Below are 17102 nucleotides of genomic sequence, written 5' to 3' on the forward strand. Positions count from 1 at the left end.
CCAGCCCTGGCTTTTAATCTACTGGATATGCAGAAAAACAGTTGTTGTGGCACAGGTGGGCCGTGGAATTTTTATAGCATACTGGGCACGGCCTCAGAAAGAAAAAGGGTTCAGAACTGCTGGTCTACACCACCACTTTTGTTGGTAAAACTTATGTCAGTCAGGGGTGTGAAAAAACACGCACACCCCTGACTGACATAAGTTTCACCAGCAAAAGTGGTGGTGAGGACAGCTTTACATCGGCAGGAGAGGCTCTCCTGACAGGGAAAGCTTTCAGCAGTACAGTTGTGCTGGTGTAAAGTCTGTAGTGTAGACATTACATTAATTTGGTTGTCAATGTTACCTTGGGTTTAGGAAATTTTTTTCCAATAATTATTTCAATTCAACCCAAGTATTTTAATGGATTCTTCTCCATTCATGTGACAGAAGTGAAGAATTACCATTTTTTCTTCAAATGCTTATTTGTCTTCAGAACAGATATGGAAATTGTTAGACATTTTCAGTGGTTTCTAAAAATAAGGTTTGCAATAGAATCCTCACTACAATCTTATCTTTTGAGCCATGGGTGCATAAGAATTAAGCCAATTTTAGGAAATGGTGCTTTATATCTTGTTCTGAGAAATTCTTTGCTACTATCTGGCATTTCACTCCTTCAACACTGTCATTTATACTGCTCTTTTCATACACATTAAGCCCTTTACTACAGGGAAGACTTCTGTAGGCATGGTAGACAATGACATTAAACCTCTGCTCCATGTCATACTTTGGCTAGCACCAGAAAAAACAGGAATTTGCTAACCTATGTAGACATGGAAGCATATGTATGCTGCAAAAATTCCAATGTCTAATCTGATGCCACATTTTAGGGAACACACTCCAGTCATGTGCCCAATATTTAATTTCAATGATCTGGCCACCCAGAAGAGTGCAGGGTTAGTGTACTTTCAAAGGACAAGTCCTTGTTCAAAAGGATTATTGGTAAATTTAGTCCTTTCATTCAGGTCAATTTGACTACATATTTGAGGTTAAGACCAGTGACCAGAGAAATATTTAACAACCTACACAATCTCACTTAATATTTTCTCTACATTCTATGGCACTTGCATACAAAGGCAGAGTTTAGCATTTAGTTATAAGAACGAGGAGTACTTGTGGCACCTTAGAGATGAACAAATTTATTTAAGCATAACCTTTCGTGGGCTAAAACCTACTTCATCGGATGCATGCAATGGAAGATACAGTAGGAAGATATATATACAGAGAACATGAAAAAATGGGTGTTGCCATACCAACTATAATGAGTGTAATCACTTATAGTATGACTGAGGGACAAAAATAATGTTTCAGAGAAAAAAAAGTCAGTGAAAAGCAGACAACACGGAGACCAACTCAGTCCTGATTTAAAAAATAGGATTTTTACTAAAAAAAAAAAGGGGAGAGGAGGAGTGTTTTACAGCAGTGATACTCAGACCTCAGCGGTTCAGAAGACAAATTAGCGATTACCCAAAAGAGCCACAGTAGTGTGAATTCATTGTTTCATTTACTATAGTACTATATATTTTTAATATATAAAATTCTCACAGCAAATACATTAATAATTTAGTGCAAGTAGATAACTTAATTGGTTAACAACATAGTAAAAGCAGTGTTTTAATATGTCTCCTGCAGCTCTTTGCAGCACACATTAAAGAGCCTCAGTTTGAGTATCACTGGTTTAGAGCAACAGATCCATAAGAAGATAGGGACCAGACTACTCTACTTTAAAAATGATTTATGGTGAATCATTCATCCTAGGATGCAGAACTGCACTAAAGACATAAGGATTCAGACGCAATCCCCATCGGTGGCAAGAGAAACACCATTGCAGCTGCTGGCAATACTATAATATACCTTGTCATAAACAGATGGTTACGGGTTGTCTCTTTTTCCTGTAAAGGGTTAAGAAGCTCAGTAAACCTGGCTGACACCTGACCAGAGGACCAACAGGGGGACAAGATACTTTCAAATCTTGGTGGTGGGAAATCTTTGTTTGTGCTTTTTGTTTGGTTCGTTGTTTGCTCTCAGGACTGAGAGGGATGGGACATCATTCCAAGCTTTCCCAATCTTTCTGAATCAGTCTTTCATGTTTTAAAATTGTAAGTAATAGCCAGGCAAGGCGGATTAGTCTTATGTTTGTTTTCTTAACTTGTAAACGTTTCTTTTGCTGGAAGGATTTTTTACCTCTGTTTGCTGTAACTTGAATCTAAGGCTGTGGGGGGGGGGGGGTCCCTCTAGTCTATATGAATCTGAGTACCCTGTAAAGCATTTTCGATACTGATTTTACAGGGATAATTTTTACTTTTTCTTTCTTTAATTAAAAGCTTTCTGTTAAGAATCTGATTGATTTTTCCTTGTTTTAAAATATAAGGGATTGAGTCTGAACTCACCAGGGACTGGTGGGGGGAAAAGAGGGGGGGATGGTTAATTCCTCCTTGTTTTAAGATCCAAGGAGTTTGGATCAGTGTGAAGCCTCTTAAGGCAACCCAGGGAAGGGAAAGTCTGGGGGGAAAAGGAGGGGGATGGTTAATTTCTCCTTGTTTTAAGACCCAAGGGGTTTGGATCTGGGTTCCCCAGGGAAGATTTTGGGGGAACAGAAAGTGTGTCAGACACTAACTTCTGGCTGGTGGCAGCGTACCAGACCTAAGCTAGTAATTAAGCTTAGAGGTGTTCATGCAGGTCCCCACTTTTTATACTCTAAAGTTCAAAGTGAGGAAAAAAACCTTGACATACCTGATGCAAGAAATAGCTAAAAATTCATGTGCTCAGTTGTGAGAGAAATAAGGCAAAAGAAAGATGAAGGTCAGAGAGGATAAGTGGCAAAAGAAAGTTGGTTAAGAAGTGAATTGAGCAAAAACTAAGCTTTAGTGAGAATTTACTGGTTCATTTTATTCAATTTCTACATGAAAATGGAAGGAGCATAGAACTCCAACTCAGTTACCCAGTATATTCAAAAGTGATATCAGGTCACAACTAACTAGCTCAAATACTAAGTGTAAACCAATTTAAAACAGATCTAAATAATGAATATGCCACACTAACTCTCCAATGGGATTCAGGAAGATAAGCTGATCTCTCTCTCTCTCTCTATTTTTTGTTGGACTTGTTATAAGGTAGGCTCTCTGAAGCTGTGTGGCCAGGCTGCATTGGTAGGCAGTGGATAGTATCTGGGCGAGGCCTGGAACTCACTTCCTGTTTTCAAGGGGGTGAGTTGAAAATGTAAGTTGCTGCATGGGCTTCTCAGTTTTTTGTATGCTTGTAGCAGCTTTAGTTACAATCTCTCAGTCACCAACTCAGCAGCACTTTCTCTGCAGTGATGACTCTTGGCCACCTTTGGGAGCCACTACAATACCAGCACTGAGAACAAGATAATTCTTCTCCAGGCTAAGTGCTCCACTTATTGGTTAACCTTTCAGAAGTGGTGTGCCAAGTCTTCATTTATTCACTCTAATTTAAGGTTTCACGTGCCAGTGATACATTTTAATGTTTTTAGAAGGTCTCTTTCTATAAGTCTACAATTTATAACTAAACTATTGTTGTATGTAAAGTAAATAAATAAAGTTTTTAAAATGTTTAAGAAGCTTCAATTAAATTAAAATGCAGAGCCCCCCGGACCAGTGGCCAGGCTCCAGGTAAGATTGCCAATGAAAAATCAGCTCACGTACTGCCACTACGCATGCCACAGGTTGCCTACCCCTGCTGTAGAAGATAGCAGCTCCCAGGCCTTAATCTCCTTTATCTCCCATTCTGTTGTTCTCCTCTTGGAGCCCTACTCCAAAATTCCGCTGAAGGCCACTCCCAGTTTTAGTTTGGATAGGTTTTTCCACAACTAGAAATGCTAAACACACACAGTGACACTTTGTTTAATTATAAACTTTATAGCTTCAGCCAATATGAACACGGAGCCTGAACTAATCTCCTTTGACAGGAGAGTGAGGTGTGCTAGTAAAGAGGTTTCAGAATCACTTGCTCTAAAAAATACCAAGTGCAATAATTAAATACAACAGGGAACATAAAGATACACAAAATAGAAATTCTTTTGTGGAATTTAAACCTGTAACTGAATCTTTCCAAATTACTGACATGCCAAATGACCCCTTTTCAATAACATGTATAAAATACTCCCAAATACAGCGGTGTCCTTTTAAAGACACATTCATCTTTTTTTTGGGGGGGGGGGGGGCGGGAGGGAGATAAGAGAGTCAGGTTTAAGGATTTATCCATGCTGCTTCTTGTCCAAAAAATCTTGCGTTACGATTTTTTAAAAAAAAAGAACAAAAACACACACACACACCTTTTGGCTTTTAAGGCCATATTTTGGCACCTAAATAAATGGTCTGATTTCCAAATACAGATCTGGTCTACACTGTGGGGGAGGGGGAGAGAAATCAAAGATACGCAACTTCAGCTACGAGAATAGCATAGCTGAAGCTGTCGTATATTAGATCGAATTAAACTTACTTACTTCATGTCACCATGGCGTGCCACGGCTCCCCCATCGACTTTGCTTCCTCCTCTCGCCGAGCTGGAGTTCAGCAGTCGAATGGAGAGAGATCGGGGATCGATTTATCGCATGTACACTACACGCGATAAATTGATCCGCGATAGATCGATGGCTACCTGCCAATCCGGTGGGTAGCGCAGACGTACCCTTAGGATCTTAAGTTTAGACTTCCATTTCTGAAAGTCTTACCTGACACCTAGTGTAAGTCTAACAAAGGAAAATTAAATATTATCTACAGATTTTTTAAAAAGTGCACACACGCACACACAGATTAAGAAAAAAATAATCTAGTTCAACCCAAGATACAAGCAAATTCCTCACACCCAATAAAAAGTGCATCATCTGCTGAGAAAAGCAGGGAAAATACTTGTTCATACTTTTATAGATAGTACTTCAAGGCAGGAACGGTGTCCGTGTGTGTGTGTATATCTAGTAAAATGGGGCTCCTGGGTGTTATTAACTATAATTAAGATGAAATTATTTATATGACATTTCCTTCCAGTGTTTGCCTTCTCTCCATGTTTTCTACCCAGTCCATCTCTCTATTCCTTTCCTTTTTACTTAAGGACCATTTCTATCTGCTCTATGAAGTACATAGCACATTATAAATGAAGTCTGTCCCCTTAGCTCGGCAAAACTACTAGATTCCTACAGAAGGAGCTTCAGTGGTCAGGAATATTGTGTGTCACTTAGTTTCTACCAGCACACAAAACAGGTTGATGCACAGCTCAAAGGCCAGGTCTACACTGCGACTTTAAATCGGTTTAATGGCCGATATACCGATTTAACGCTGTATCCGTTCACACGACGTCATCATTAATATCGAGTTAAACGGCTCCTTAAATCGATTTCGGAACTCCTCCCAAACGAGAGGAGTAGCGCTAAATTCGATAGTGATAACTCGGATTAGGGTTCATGTGGACGGAAATCGACGTTATTGGCCTCCGGGCGGCATCCCAGAGTGCAGCACTGACCGCTCTGGACAGCAATCTGAACTCGGATGCAGCGGGCAGGTAAACAGGAAAAGCCCCGCGAACTTTTGAATTACATTTCCTGCTTGCCCAGCGTGGAGCTCTGATCAGCACGGCTGGCGATGCAGTCTGAAATCGAAAAAGAGCTCCAGCATAGACCGTACGGGAGATACTAGGTCTGATCGCTGTATGGGGAGACAAATCTGTTGTATCCAGCTCCGTTACAGAACACGAAATGCCAAAGCGTTTGAATAAAAAACTCCAGGATACACAGCGCTGCGTGACAAGCGTAACGGGAAGCCAGAGACTCAAATGGACGCTCATGGATGGTCGGGGTACTGAGGACTCCAGCTATCTCACAGTCCACAGCAGTCTCTGAAAATTATTTGCATTCTTGGCTGAGCTCCCAATGTCTGTAGGTTCAAACACAGTGTCTGGCGTGGTTCAGGGAACAGCTCCTCAGTTTATTTCCCCCCACCACCACGTGAAAAAAAAAAGGGAAAGATTGCTGTGCTATGGCGTTTGCTCAATGCACTCCGCGAAAAAGGCGCCAAAGGGTTGTCTGCTGCCTTCACAAAGGGAGGGGTGAGGCTGTACCCAGCACCACCCGGGGCAGTGTTTTCTGCCCCATCAGGCACTGTGCTCTCAACACGGAAGTGGGAACTATGGGATAGCTGAGGAACAGCTACCCACAGTGCACCGCTCCTGAAATCGATGGTAGCTTTGGACCATGGACGCAAACAATCGATTTCGGGATCCCACTATGGACGCGCTAAACCGATTTTATTAGATCTGTTTTGTAATATCGGTTTAAGCTAATTCGAAATAATCGTGCAGTGTAGACGTACCCAAAGAGTTACAGAAGTAGATGCCTTGATTTCTTATTTAAGCACAGTCTCATCAGTAATTAAATTAAAATACAAGTTTCTTGATTTACTTCCAAATTTAAAACAAAAAGCTAAAAGGTTCCTAGGGGAACATAGTCATCCACACATTGCAGATTAGTTAAAATATGCTCTAGTTCAACCACAAGTTATTGGGATCATTGCAAGAATTAGATGGCAATTCTATGGGCTGTTCGCAAAAGATCAGATGATCACATCCCTTCTAGCCCTAAAACCAGAATCTATTAGCTATTAAGTTTTTACCGTTACATATGCAGTATGAGCCATTAAAACTGATATGAAAGACGAAGCTTTTCCATTTCCAGCATTGAGTCTAAGTTTGGTAACTTATCCTTGCATCAATGCCTCTTTTTTAGGTTAAAACGTACACACACCTATCTAGCCTGAGGAAACTGATCTCAAATTTGTGTACACATCCTGTATTAGTTTCCTGTTGAGCGTCAGCTGCATCACAGCTTCCTCTTTTATGGACCATGTAACCGCGGCCGTTTCATTGCATAGATTGGCTGAACTTAAAAAGTTCACTACAGGTAAATAACTGCCTGGTGGTAACTGAGAACTTATTTAATCAAGCTCTTTGGAACATCAAAATTCATTTGCAACACATCAACTCTATTATTACAAGATTTGAGATTAAGTCACAGATTACTCCAGTAAGGAATTTGCTTAGCGAGGCATTTTGCTTGTTGAATGCTCGTATTTAACAAGTCCTCATTAGAACAAAGTGAAACTATTTCTGAAAGTGGTTTCAGATGCAAAGCTGTGTTTTAAATGACTTGACAATCTATTTACAGCATTCATATTATTTCTCTAGAAACCACGGCTAAATGTGCTTCATAATGCATAGAATCAGGGACACAGTGGAACCACATGGATCAATTCCACTCACTCACCTCCCTTGAACTTTTTGACCGTTCCCAGAACTTCCCAGTTAACTATATAACTGACAGATTCCAAGAAATTAATGCACTGTTAACATTACTCAAGTTCATATTTTAGTTTCCATTTTCAATAAAATACACAAATTCAAGTTCCAGCTACCTTACTTCTGTTGAGCATGAGACTTTCCCATGTCTACTAGCTAGGTATTTAAGTAGCACAATTAACAACTTGGGGTTTGGCTACACTGGCGCTTTACAGCGCTGCAACTTTCTCTCTCAGGGGTGTGAAAACACACACCCCTGAGCGCAGCAAGTTACAGTGCTGCAAAGTGCCAGTGTAAACAGTGCCCCAGCGCTGGGAGCGCCGTTCCCAGCACTGCAAGCTACTCCCTACAGGGAGGTGGAGTATGTGCAGCGCTGGGAGAGCTCTCTCCCAGCGCTGGCGCTGCGACCACACTCACACTTCAAAGTGTGCAGTTCTAAGTGTAGCCATACCCTTAGATTGCAATGACAGCAAGACACTTAACTCAGAGTACATCTCCAATGCAAAAAGAAAACAAAAACAAAACAAAACAAAACAAAAAAAAGAGTATTCCTAACTTGACGTGAAATGGTAGTGAGGGCAACTGCTTTTAACTCTGGTTAGCAGCTCAAGTTAACTCTCTTCCCCACATCCCTAAAAGCTTTAACTTTAGCTGCTAAGGAAAGCTAAAAGCCAAGGTGCCATGTCTTCACTGCTATTTGAAGTCAAGTTAACTAACCTGAGATAAGCACACAACCTCTTTTTGCAGTGAAGCTACACACTCAGTTACTTTCTGTACTTATTTTGAAAGTTCACAAAGTAACCAAAGAGCATCTTACCTGAAGGCTTCTGATATTAAAGTTTTGCTTCCAGGTTTGCAGGTAAAAAAAGCTACCTAAAAACGTAAGTACTTTTTTTACCCCTGTTAATTCAAATTGGTTGAGAGCTAATTTGAGCAAAATTCCCTTTCAAAAGCGACTTCTAAACTAAGACCAAGCATGGAAAATTTCAGCAGCTTACAAGCACCTACAAAAAATAAAAATTAAGGTTTATCTTCATCACCAAAACAGCATGTGTAGTAAAATGGCACGCAATCCCATGTAAATGCTTGTTCACAGTGCCTTAAGAAACTGATGTTATCTTCCTCGTTATCTTAACTCCAAACTATTTCCACTCCGAAACAATTTTCACCTCACCAAAAATGTTACAGGGATGGACACACACCCCACTCTTATTAACTTGTTTATTTTTCAAAAAATAAGCAAGTAATTTCAGGCTGTATACATTCCCTTAAGTTTCAATATTCTTCCCCTCCACCCACTGACCCCTTTTTTGGTTAAAGAGATTTCTTATCGCCTTACTGCTGTGCGAAAGGTCAAGGAAACTGACCATAAATGAAGTGCTGTTAAACACAAAGTATATAAAAGTGAAAAATAAAATGTTTTGCCTCTTAAGTTTAGTGATATTCATTGTTACCTGCAGTAGGTAAAAACGTCAGTTTTTTTTTAAGTTACTTTTATGCCCTTTTACAGTTTGTGGATGTAATTATTTGTTCACCAATTCAAATACCTATTCACAACTTTTACAGCTAGTCTGTAACTGGTTAGTTGTTCGGCTGACTCTTGACATTGTTTGTGTTTGCTTACCCCAAGGTTAACACTATTAGTAACTGAAAGCTAACAGTGTTTAACTTTTGCCAATATCCTACTCTGACACACTGGCTTCCTGTCACTGGCTGAGCACACATTTTTTGAAGCAAGGATAAGACCATGCCCATGTAATTGGTTTTGATCATCTTTCCTCTCAGCTCTCTGTCCAGTGGATGTCTCAGAATATTGTGCTCTGTGTGTGCACCTTCTAGACATTCTATCCCACCATAATGCAGTATTGTAATCTGTGAGATAACTAAAGGCAAATTATATTTGCCTCCTTCTGTGAGTAGCTGTGGTGTCAGATTTCACTCAAGTGTATGAAAGGAGGATGGCACAAAAAGTATCCTGAAAGCATCAGACTACTTAAAAATTTGTAACATTGTCAAAAATAACCAACTCAATTTGAAGAGGGCTAGGAGCCTGGCCAAAAGCCAGATTAAAGAGAGAGGTTCCTCTCCATGCAGCCTAACCACAGGAAGGAAGTGAAGCAGTTGAGAGTCATACCTCCCTTGTGCAACACCAGGTGCTGACCATTCAAGTGCTGTGGTGAGCATGGACCTGACAAAATTCAGAAGCTTACAATGCTGTTGGTGACTTAGCCCAAGAGTAGGTATATGCAGAGGCCTCCCGAAGGAAGAAACAGCAATTATTGAGGGCAGAAAGTGGAAAAGGAAATCTTAGAACTCTAGACCTCCTGCCTCCCAGTTTTGTGCTCATTACCAAGTGGTTCTCAAACTGTGGGTCAGGATGCCAAACTTGGTCACAACCCCATTTTAATAGGGTTGCCTGGGCAAGTATTAGACTCACTAGAGCACAGGGCTAAAGCCCAAGCCCTGTCACCCTGGGCTAAAACCGGAGCCCAAGGGCTTCAGCCTAGGGCAGTGGGGCTCAGGCTCCGCCTCCCCCCAATCTGCCCAGGGCAGTGGAGCTCAGGCTCCGCCGTCATACTCCCACCGGGTATTTTTGTTGTCAGAACAGATTCAAGGTGCAATGAAGTTTGAGAACTGCTGCATAAGCTAAGGAGGCCTTTTCTCAATGAGAGCAACAGCAATTCTTACAAGACCATGTGTCTGATAATTGCTTAAAAATCTCTAAAACCCACCTCTGCAGAAGGTCAGGAGAGAACAGAATTAAGCTTATAGTGCATGAGGATCAGGCAGCATGGACACACTGCACTTGGACTGTCAAACTTGCTGAAATCAAACCAACTCTACTGCACATGAGCAAAGGCTTAAAAAAGCAACCATATCAAGACTGATTTTTACCAAGCAGCAAGAAGACACTTCTTAAGGGCTATTCCCATGCAAAATTTCAATCTCCTTCACCCAATTCCATCAGCTTGAAACCGTTTTCAAAAGAATACAAAATTGCACATTTAAGTAGTTTGAGCAGGGGAAGAATTTTCCCATTAATTTCACAAAAACACAAGTAGTTTTGCTCATCTTTTCCAAACAGAATTTCACTATTGGACAGAGACCAGGTATAGTAAATTTCAGTTTGAAAGGTGGTTAAAATGGAATTAAGACAATTTTAGCTATTGCTACAGCCATATTATATAGAAATAGAAGGTAGATTTTGTTTCAGTTCAGAACCATGAAGTTGAAACCACAGACGGCTACGCTCCTAATCTTCTCTTGCCTTGTCTATTCCCTCCCACTTCTCGTTACATTGACTCGTTATATTTGGTCTTATTTCCTTTGCAAGCTTTTTGGAGCAGGAAGTGTGCCTTCTCATAACTTTGCCAGTATTAAGCACTGGCATTTCTAGATTTCATTGTAGTGGTGTAAATTTTCAAAATACAGAAAAGGCCCATGCCACTTAGCATAACGGGGCCCAGATACCGAATAATGCGTCTGGCGATACTATGAAACAAATGCTTCACGAACGGTATGTGATCAGCTTTCAATTTTATTGTCTATTCCTTAGATAGTTGAAAGTAACGTGTACAAAAAATTGGATGCTCACGCAGTGATGGTGTAGTAAGAGATCCTAAACAGGACAGAAGGTAAAGTACCAGCAGAACATCTGAAATTCAGAAGTGTTGATTTAAAAACCTGTGCGTGTCTCTCTTCCCCATTTCTAAAAAATTTAATAATGGTATCAAAAATCTCTCTCTCTTCCATCTCATTCCTTTTCATTCAGAATAGGGATCTGCATGGTGACCTGATTATCAACTGAGGATGCTGTGTCCAATTTGGAGATATAAACTGCTTCTCTTTAAAGTGGGAATCAATAGCAAGAGACAGAAGCAGCAGTTCAAACAATTAAATATGGGTATCTCTAAAAATCTAGACCTTGCTTGCATCAGTTTAGTCCCTAGACACAGAGTAAAGTTAAAGGTAGGTGGACTTGTTTTTTTCACCCAGCAATTCAATTAACTACAGGATATGTAGCAGAAAACCACAGACCATCTCCTGCCTTAAACTAAATTCTTCACACCTTTATGCTCTTCCCACTGATTTTAGACATTTATACCCACACTACTGTAGGGAGGGATGTGCTGGAAGCTGTAACATAGGCTACAGAATGCCTTATAAAGCAGCAGCAGGAGATGGACTGTATTCCCATATGGCTGTGCAAACTCAAGACATCCACAGCTCTGCACCAAATTTAAACCCTACAATATACATGACACTCAGTTTTAGAGTCTGCTAAAGTATCAGAATTGGTGGCAATTCCCTCTCACTGATTCCTTTGGTTAACACAGCCTATGACCCATTCATTATCGCTGGGATTTTCAAAGGAGCTTAAATAAATTAGATCCCAGCTCTCCCTGAACTTCAATGGGATGTGGGTGCCTAAAGAACACAAAGTCATTGATAGGTTGTTGATATTACAAGTCAGTTAAACAAAATCCATCTAGGTTACTGTTATTGTAATAATGCATGTTGCTTGTAGCAGTGGTTCTCTGTATCCCTGGGGGTACACAGAGGTCTTCCAAAGGGTACATCAACTCATCTAGATATTTGCCTAGTTTTACAACAGGCTACATAAAAAGTACTAGTGAAGGCAGTATATACTAAAATTTCATATAGTGACTTGGTTATACTGTTCCATATACTGAAAATGTAAGTACAATATTAATATTCCAATTGATTTATTTTATAATTATATGGTAAAAATGAAAAAGTAAGCCATGTTCAGTACTACGTGTGCTGTGACACTTGTATTTTTATGCCTGATTTTGTAAACAAATAGTTTTTAACTGAGGTGAAACTTGGGGCTACACAAGACAACAGACTCCTGAAAGAGGTACAGCAGTCTGGAAAAAGTTGAGAGCCACAGGCTTATAGTATTGTTATTATGTATATTATGAGGTTCCAAGCAGGGATCAAGGCACATCTTCCTGATTTGTAGGCAGCAGCGGCTCCAGGCACTAGCACGCCAAGCGGGTGCCTGGGGCAGCAAGCCATGGGAGGCGCTCTGCTGGTCGCCGCAAGGGTGGCAGGCAGGTTGCCTTCAGCGGCATGCCTGCAGAGGGTCCGCTGGTCCCGCGGCTTCGGCGGACCTCCCGCAGATGCGCCGTCAAATCCACAGGACCGGGGACCTCCCGCAGGCAAGCCGCCAAAGGCAGCCTGCCTGCCGCGCTTGGGGCAGCAAAATACCTAGAGCTGCCCTTGTTTGCAGGGTTGCACACATTCAAATGATAAAAAGTTGAATTTAGACTATTTATAGGTATGGCTAACAAGATCTAGGATTTTTTAGTTTTGGTACTAGATCAAAGGTCTAGCAGGAAGAAAGAGACTGCTACACTGAATCAGACCAGTGATCCACCTACTCCTGTATTTGTCTCTGAAAGTGACCCACACTAGATATTTTACAGCAAGGAGCAAAATAACGGATACTTATAGACTCACATGCTCATAGAATTAGTTATTTATCAGTTCCATTTCAATTTATCATTGTTTTTGTACTAAGAGAATGGACAAATAAAAAGCACCCAGATTACCTGCTGCAAACCATACATCTGGCTACAAGGTAATCAGACTAAATGCATCACTTACACGTCATGAAAAACACAACCATAAGACGTTACATACACCGCTACCTCGATATAATGCCACCCGATATAACATGAATTTGGATATAACGCAGTAAAGCAGTGCTTCAGGGGGGGAAAGGCTGCACACTCTGGTGGATCGAAGCAAGTTCAATATAACACGGTTTCACCTATAACACGATAAGATTTTTTGGCTCCCAAGGACAGTGTTATATCGAGGTAGAGGTGTATAAGCACATACAGCTCCGTCAAAGTTTCACCACAAAAGCAAGTTAAATCTTGGACATGTTCCACCTTGCGTCAGAAGCAGTGTTTGTCACCATTCTCTGTTCAATTACTCAATGCAGACTTTTAAAACAAGTTGCTCTCTTTACAAAGAATGGTAATAATGGAAATATTGATCTACTGGTTCCAACATGCTGAGTCAATTCTGTGCTTGTACATGTATAAATCTTGTACATGTCAACATGTTCTTTTCTAACAGACTTCTCCATGCTAATTTTTCCTTCAACACACTCAAAGGAAAACAAAGGTTAGCATAAGCTGCCATTTTACAAGATTGTACTTTGAAGTTTGCAATATTCATGTATTTCTAGTGACCAAAAGCTTCAGATAGAAATTTTAGGACACTAACAAAATAATTTCTATTTCATTATGGAAAAGTTAACCCTTTACTGACTGAAAATGATAGCTCTGAACATTTATAGATCTACTGTATTACTCTAAGAAGTACCATGATATTTTTTGACCCATTTCTCAAACCCACTTTCAAAAAACAAAAAAACAAAAACAAAACAAACTTCCTGGGCACTGCAATCTATAATGCCATACAGTTTAAATGCACCTCATTTTCCCAGAAGCAAGCCATACCCACAGGTAAACCTCAGACAAAGGACTCAATGACAAATGGCCAAACTAAAGTATTTCTGACTGTATTACTGTCAACCAATATGGCTTCCTCAATGTGGTCTTGTTTACATTATGCATTTGGCTTTAAAAAATTCCCAGCATTGCTAACAGTACATCCAGTGGAGTTTCACGAGTGTTATCGTAGACAAAGCAACAGGCTTTGTACCATCCTTTTGTGAAGATCTGCTCCAAGAACTTTCATCACACAGCACGTTGAATAGCGGCTACTGCTTGGACTCTTGCCCTTGCTAGTATTTCCACTGTTGCTACTACTAGTAAATATACACCAGCATGAAGTTTTTCCACACACAAAAAAGGGCTAACGCAAGCACAGTCTGAGGTGCCAAAAGAACACTTATAATACAAACAGGGGGGAGGGTTTGCGCACTACAGTAGTTCACAATACATTTGAGATTTGGAAGGAGTAAAGAGGATTTATAAGTGATCTATCAGCCTATCCACCAAGCAGCACTGAATCTTATTCTCTTGTAGCTCTAGCCAGAAACAAAATGACATGACTACGGAAAGAGTTAAAAAGGGGCAAAAAATGTACACGGTATTGGAGGGAAACGTATGCTATCCTCTGTGCACCTGCTTTTGCACTACATGAGATAGCCCATGACTGGGCTACAAGGGAGAATAGGGCAAAGAAAGCAGCTTCCGTGGACAAATCATAACTCGGATGATGCCAATAATTATTTTTGAATTAAGAAACAAGGTTAAATGAAACTACTGGTTCTTTTGACAGGAACTCTTAATGTTGCAGCTCAAGTAAATCAACTTTAAAATATCTAGGAAGGAAGTTACTTTCATTCATTCTCTTTTGTTCATTGACTAAGTAAAAAACAATCCTGCAATCCTTTTAGACAAACTAGTATTCATATATTCTAGGGCATTAGACAATGGACCAGAAGGCTGAACTCATAACATACAAGTATACCAAAAAGTTAATGTCATATTACAGTTAAGTATTAGAGGGGTAGCCGTGTTAGTCTGGATCTGTAAAAGCAGCAAAGAATCCTGTGGCATCTTATAGACTAACAGACACTTTGGAGTATGATGCATCTGATGAAGTGCCTATTCACCCACGAAAGCTCATGCTCCAAAACGTCTGTTAGTCTATAAAGTGCCACAATATTACAGTTAAAATAGTCAATGAACAAGAATCAGGAAATGAAAAGATAAAGCTGGTAAAGTAATATTAAGCCAGCTCTACTCTGCGCAAGTGTCACATAGTGGTTGATGCATCAGGTTTTTAAGGTCAGGCTTGACAAAGCCCTGGCTGGGATGATTTAGTTGGGGATTGGTCCTGCTTTGAGCAGGGGGTTGGACTAGATACCTCCTGAGGTCCCTTCCAGCCCCGATATTCTATGCGACATGTACCTCAGACAAAGACAGGATGGTTTCTGTCCCTTTTACACATTTAGCTTGACAGAGCAGTGAAGTACTGGAGATCTGAATTTAAAGTTAAAAAGCTTGAATGTGCAGCATATGCCAGGGAATAGCCAGGTGCTGAGCCCTCTGCTCCCAGCATGGCGGAAGTATAAGCCTTCCATGTTGGGAGTGCAGCCCAGGCCGCCCACTATAAATGGTTCTACACACACAGGCCTGCGCGTTGGGCTCCCTGTGGATCTTTGTTAGCAGGGTGGTAGTGCAGACCCAGCCTCGGCAACTGGGCTCCCAGGCAGGCTGAGGCAGCAGTTGCGAAGAGCAGGGAGAGCACAAGGCGTGTTCCTCCCGTACCCCACCCACAGCGACGGCCGCGATAGCAGGGGTCGCCGGAGCCCCCTCCCCAGGCTGGGAGCGGACACAGGCGCTGCGGCCGTTCAGAACGGACGGAAGGCGCGAGCGCCCCGGCCCAGGGAGGGGCGAGCGCAGAGGCCGGGTCCCACATCCCTCCCTAGTGCTATAAAATGTCGGCGGCTCGGCACAAGCAGGAAGTCGGCGCCGCGGGGGAGGGGGAAGCGAGCGAGCGCCCCCCCCCCCGTATCCGCCCCCTACCCCCGGAAACACCCGCCAGCTCCCGGGGCCCGGAGATTGCAGCCCCGCCCGCAGACAAACGGTCACGGCCCACCGGCCCCGCTGCGCCCGGGAGGCCCAGATCCCTGCTACTACGGCGGCGCGCACCGAGGCCGGCTCAGCGAACACCCAACCCATGGCCGGGCCCAGCCCGCTCCCGGGAAGAGCCCCCCAGCCTCGCGCGCGGCAATGCCCGCGATCCCCCCTGCATGGCGAGCGCGAGGCGAGGCGCCCCCCGAGATTCACTGGATCCCACTCCCCGCCGCACTCCCTCACCTCAGAGTCTCCGCCGGGCGTTGGCAACTCTGTGCGGGTTCTCCTACGCTCAGGAGCAGGGGCACGCACGCTACGTCACCGCGCACGTACGGAGGGGCTGGCACAAGAAAGGCTGTAGGTTGGGTCCGCTGAGTAGCGAACTTCCCGGCCCCGCCTCCCTGCGCTCCTCGCGGTGGTAGCCCCGCCCACCCCGGGACGGTCTCCTCCCACTCAGGGGTTCGCCCCTCCCCCCGTCTGTCCGGGAACGCCCATTGCACGCGGCACCTCCCCATGCCCCGGGATGCCCCATTGCACCCATCGCTACAGAGCCCTACTCCATCCCTTTGGGCGCACCCATCACCCCAGCACCCTGCTCCATCCCCCGGGGTGCCCCATTGTGCCCATTGCGGCCTCACCGTGCCCCATCCCCCGGGACGCTCCATTGCACCCATCGCTATAGAGCCCTACTCCATCCCTTTGGGCGCACCCATCACCCCAGCACCCTGCCCCATCTCCTGGGGTGCCCCATTGTGCCCATTGCTGCCTCACCCTGCCCCATCCCCCGGGATGCCCCATTGCACCCATCTCTATAGAGCCCTACTCCATCCTTTTGGGCGCACCCATCATCCCAGCGCCCTGCCCCATCCCCCGGGGTGCCCCGTTGTGTCCATTGCTGCCTCACCCTGCCCCATCCCCCAGGATGCCTGTCACAAACAGATAGCTAAGGGTTAATGTCTTTTTCACCGGGAAAGGGTTTACAAAGAACACCTGACCAGAGGACCAATCAGGAAACAAGATACTTTCAAATCTCAAGGGAGGGAAGCCTTTGTTTGTGGTTTTTGGGTTGTTCTCTCTAGGCTCTGAGAGTGACCACACATACCTACAGGCTCTCTAATCTTTTGTTCCAATTTTGTAAGTACAAAGGTAGAAAGACAGTTTAGTCTTTTT

At 42.9% G+C, this 17102-nt stretch overlaps 1 protein-coding gene across 2 annotated transcripts in view; it reads right to left on the reverse strand.

Annotated features, from left to right (window-relative positions):
- The window catches only part of CDC42 (cell division cycle 42), a 50163-nt gene extending 33886 nt beyond the window's left edge, over positions 1-16277 (reverse strand). The window contains exon 1 of one of the 2 annotated variants that reach the window (XM_032767881.2): positions 16176-16276. The gene's annotated coding sequence lies outside the window, so the exon portion shown is untranslated. Of the gene's footprint in view, positions 1-16175 lie in introns of both variants that reach the window. The other variant, XM_032767882.2, reaches the window with a different exon arrangement.
- Between the last annotated feature and the right edge of the window lie 825 nt (positions 16278-17102).

This window comes from Chelonoidis abingdonii, chromosome 23 (assembly GCF_003597395.2).
Source record: "Chelonoidis abingdonii isolate Lonesome George chromosome 23, CheloAbing_2.0, whole genome shotgun sequence".
Classification (NCBI taxonomy): Eukaryota; Metazoa; Chordata; order Testudines; family Testudinidae; genus Chelonoidis; species Chelonoidis abingdonii.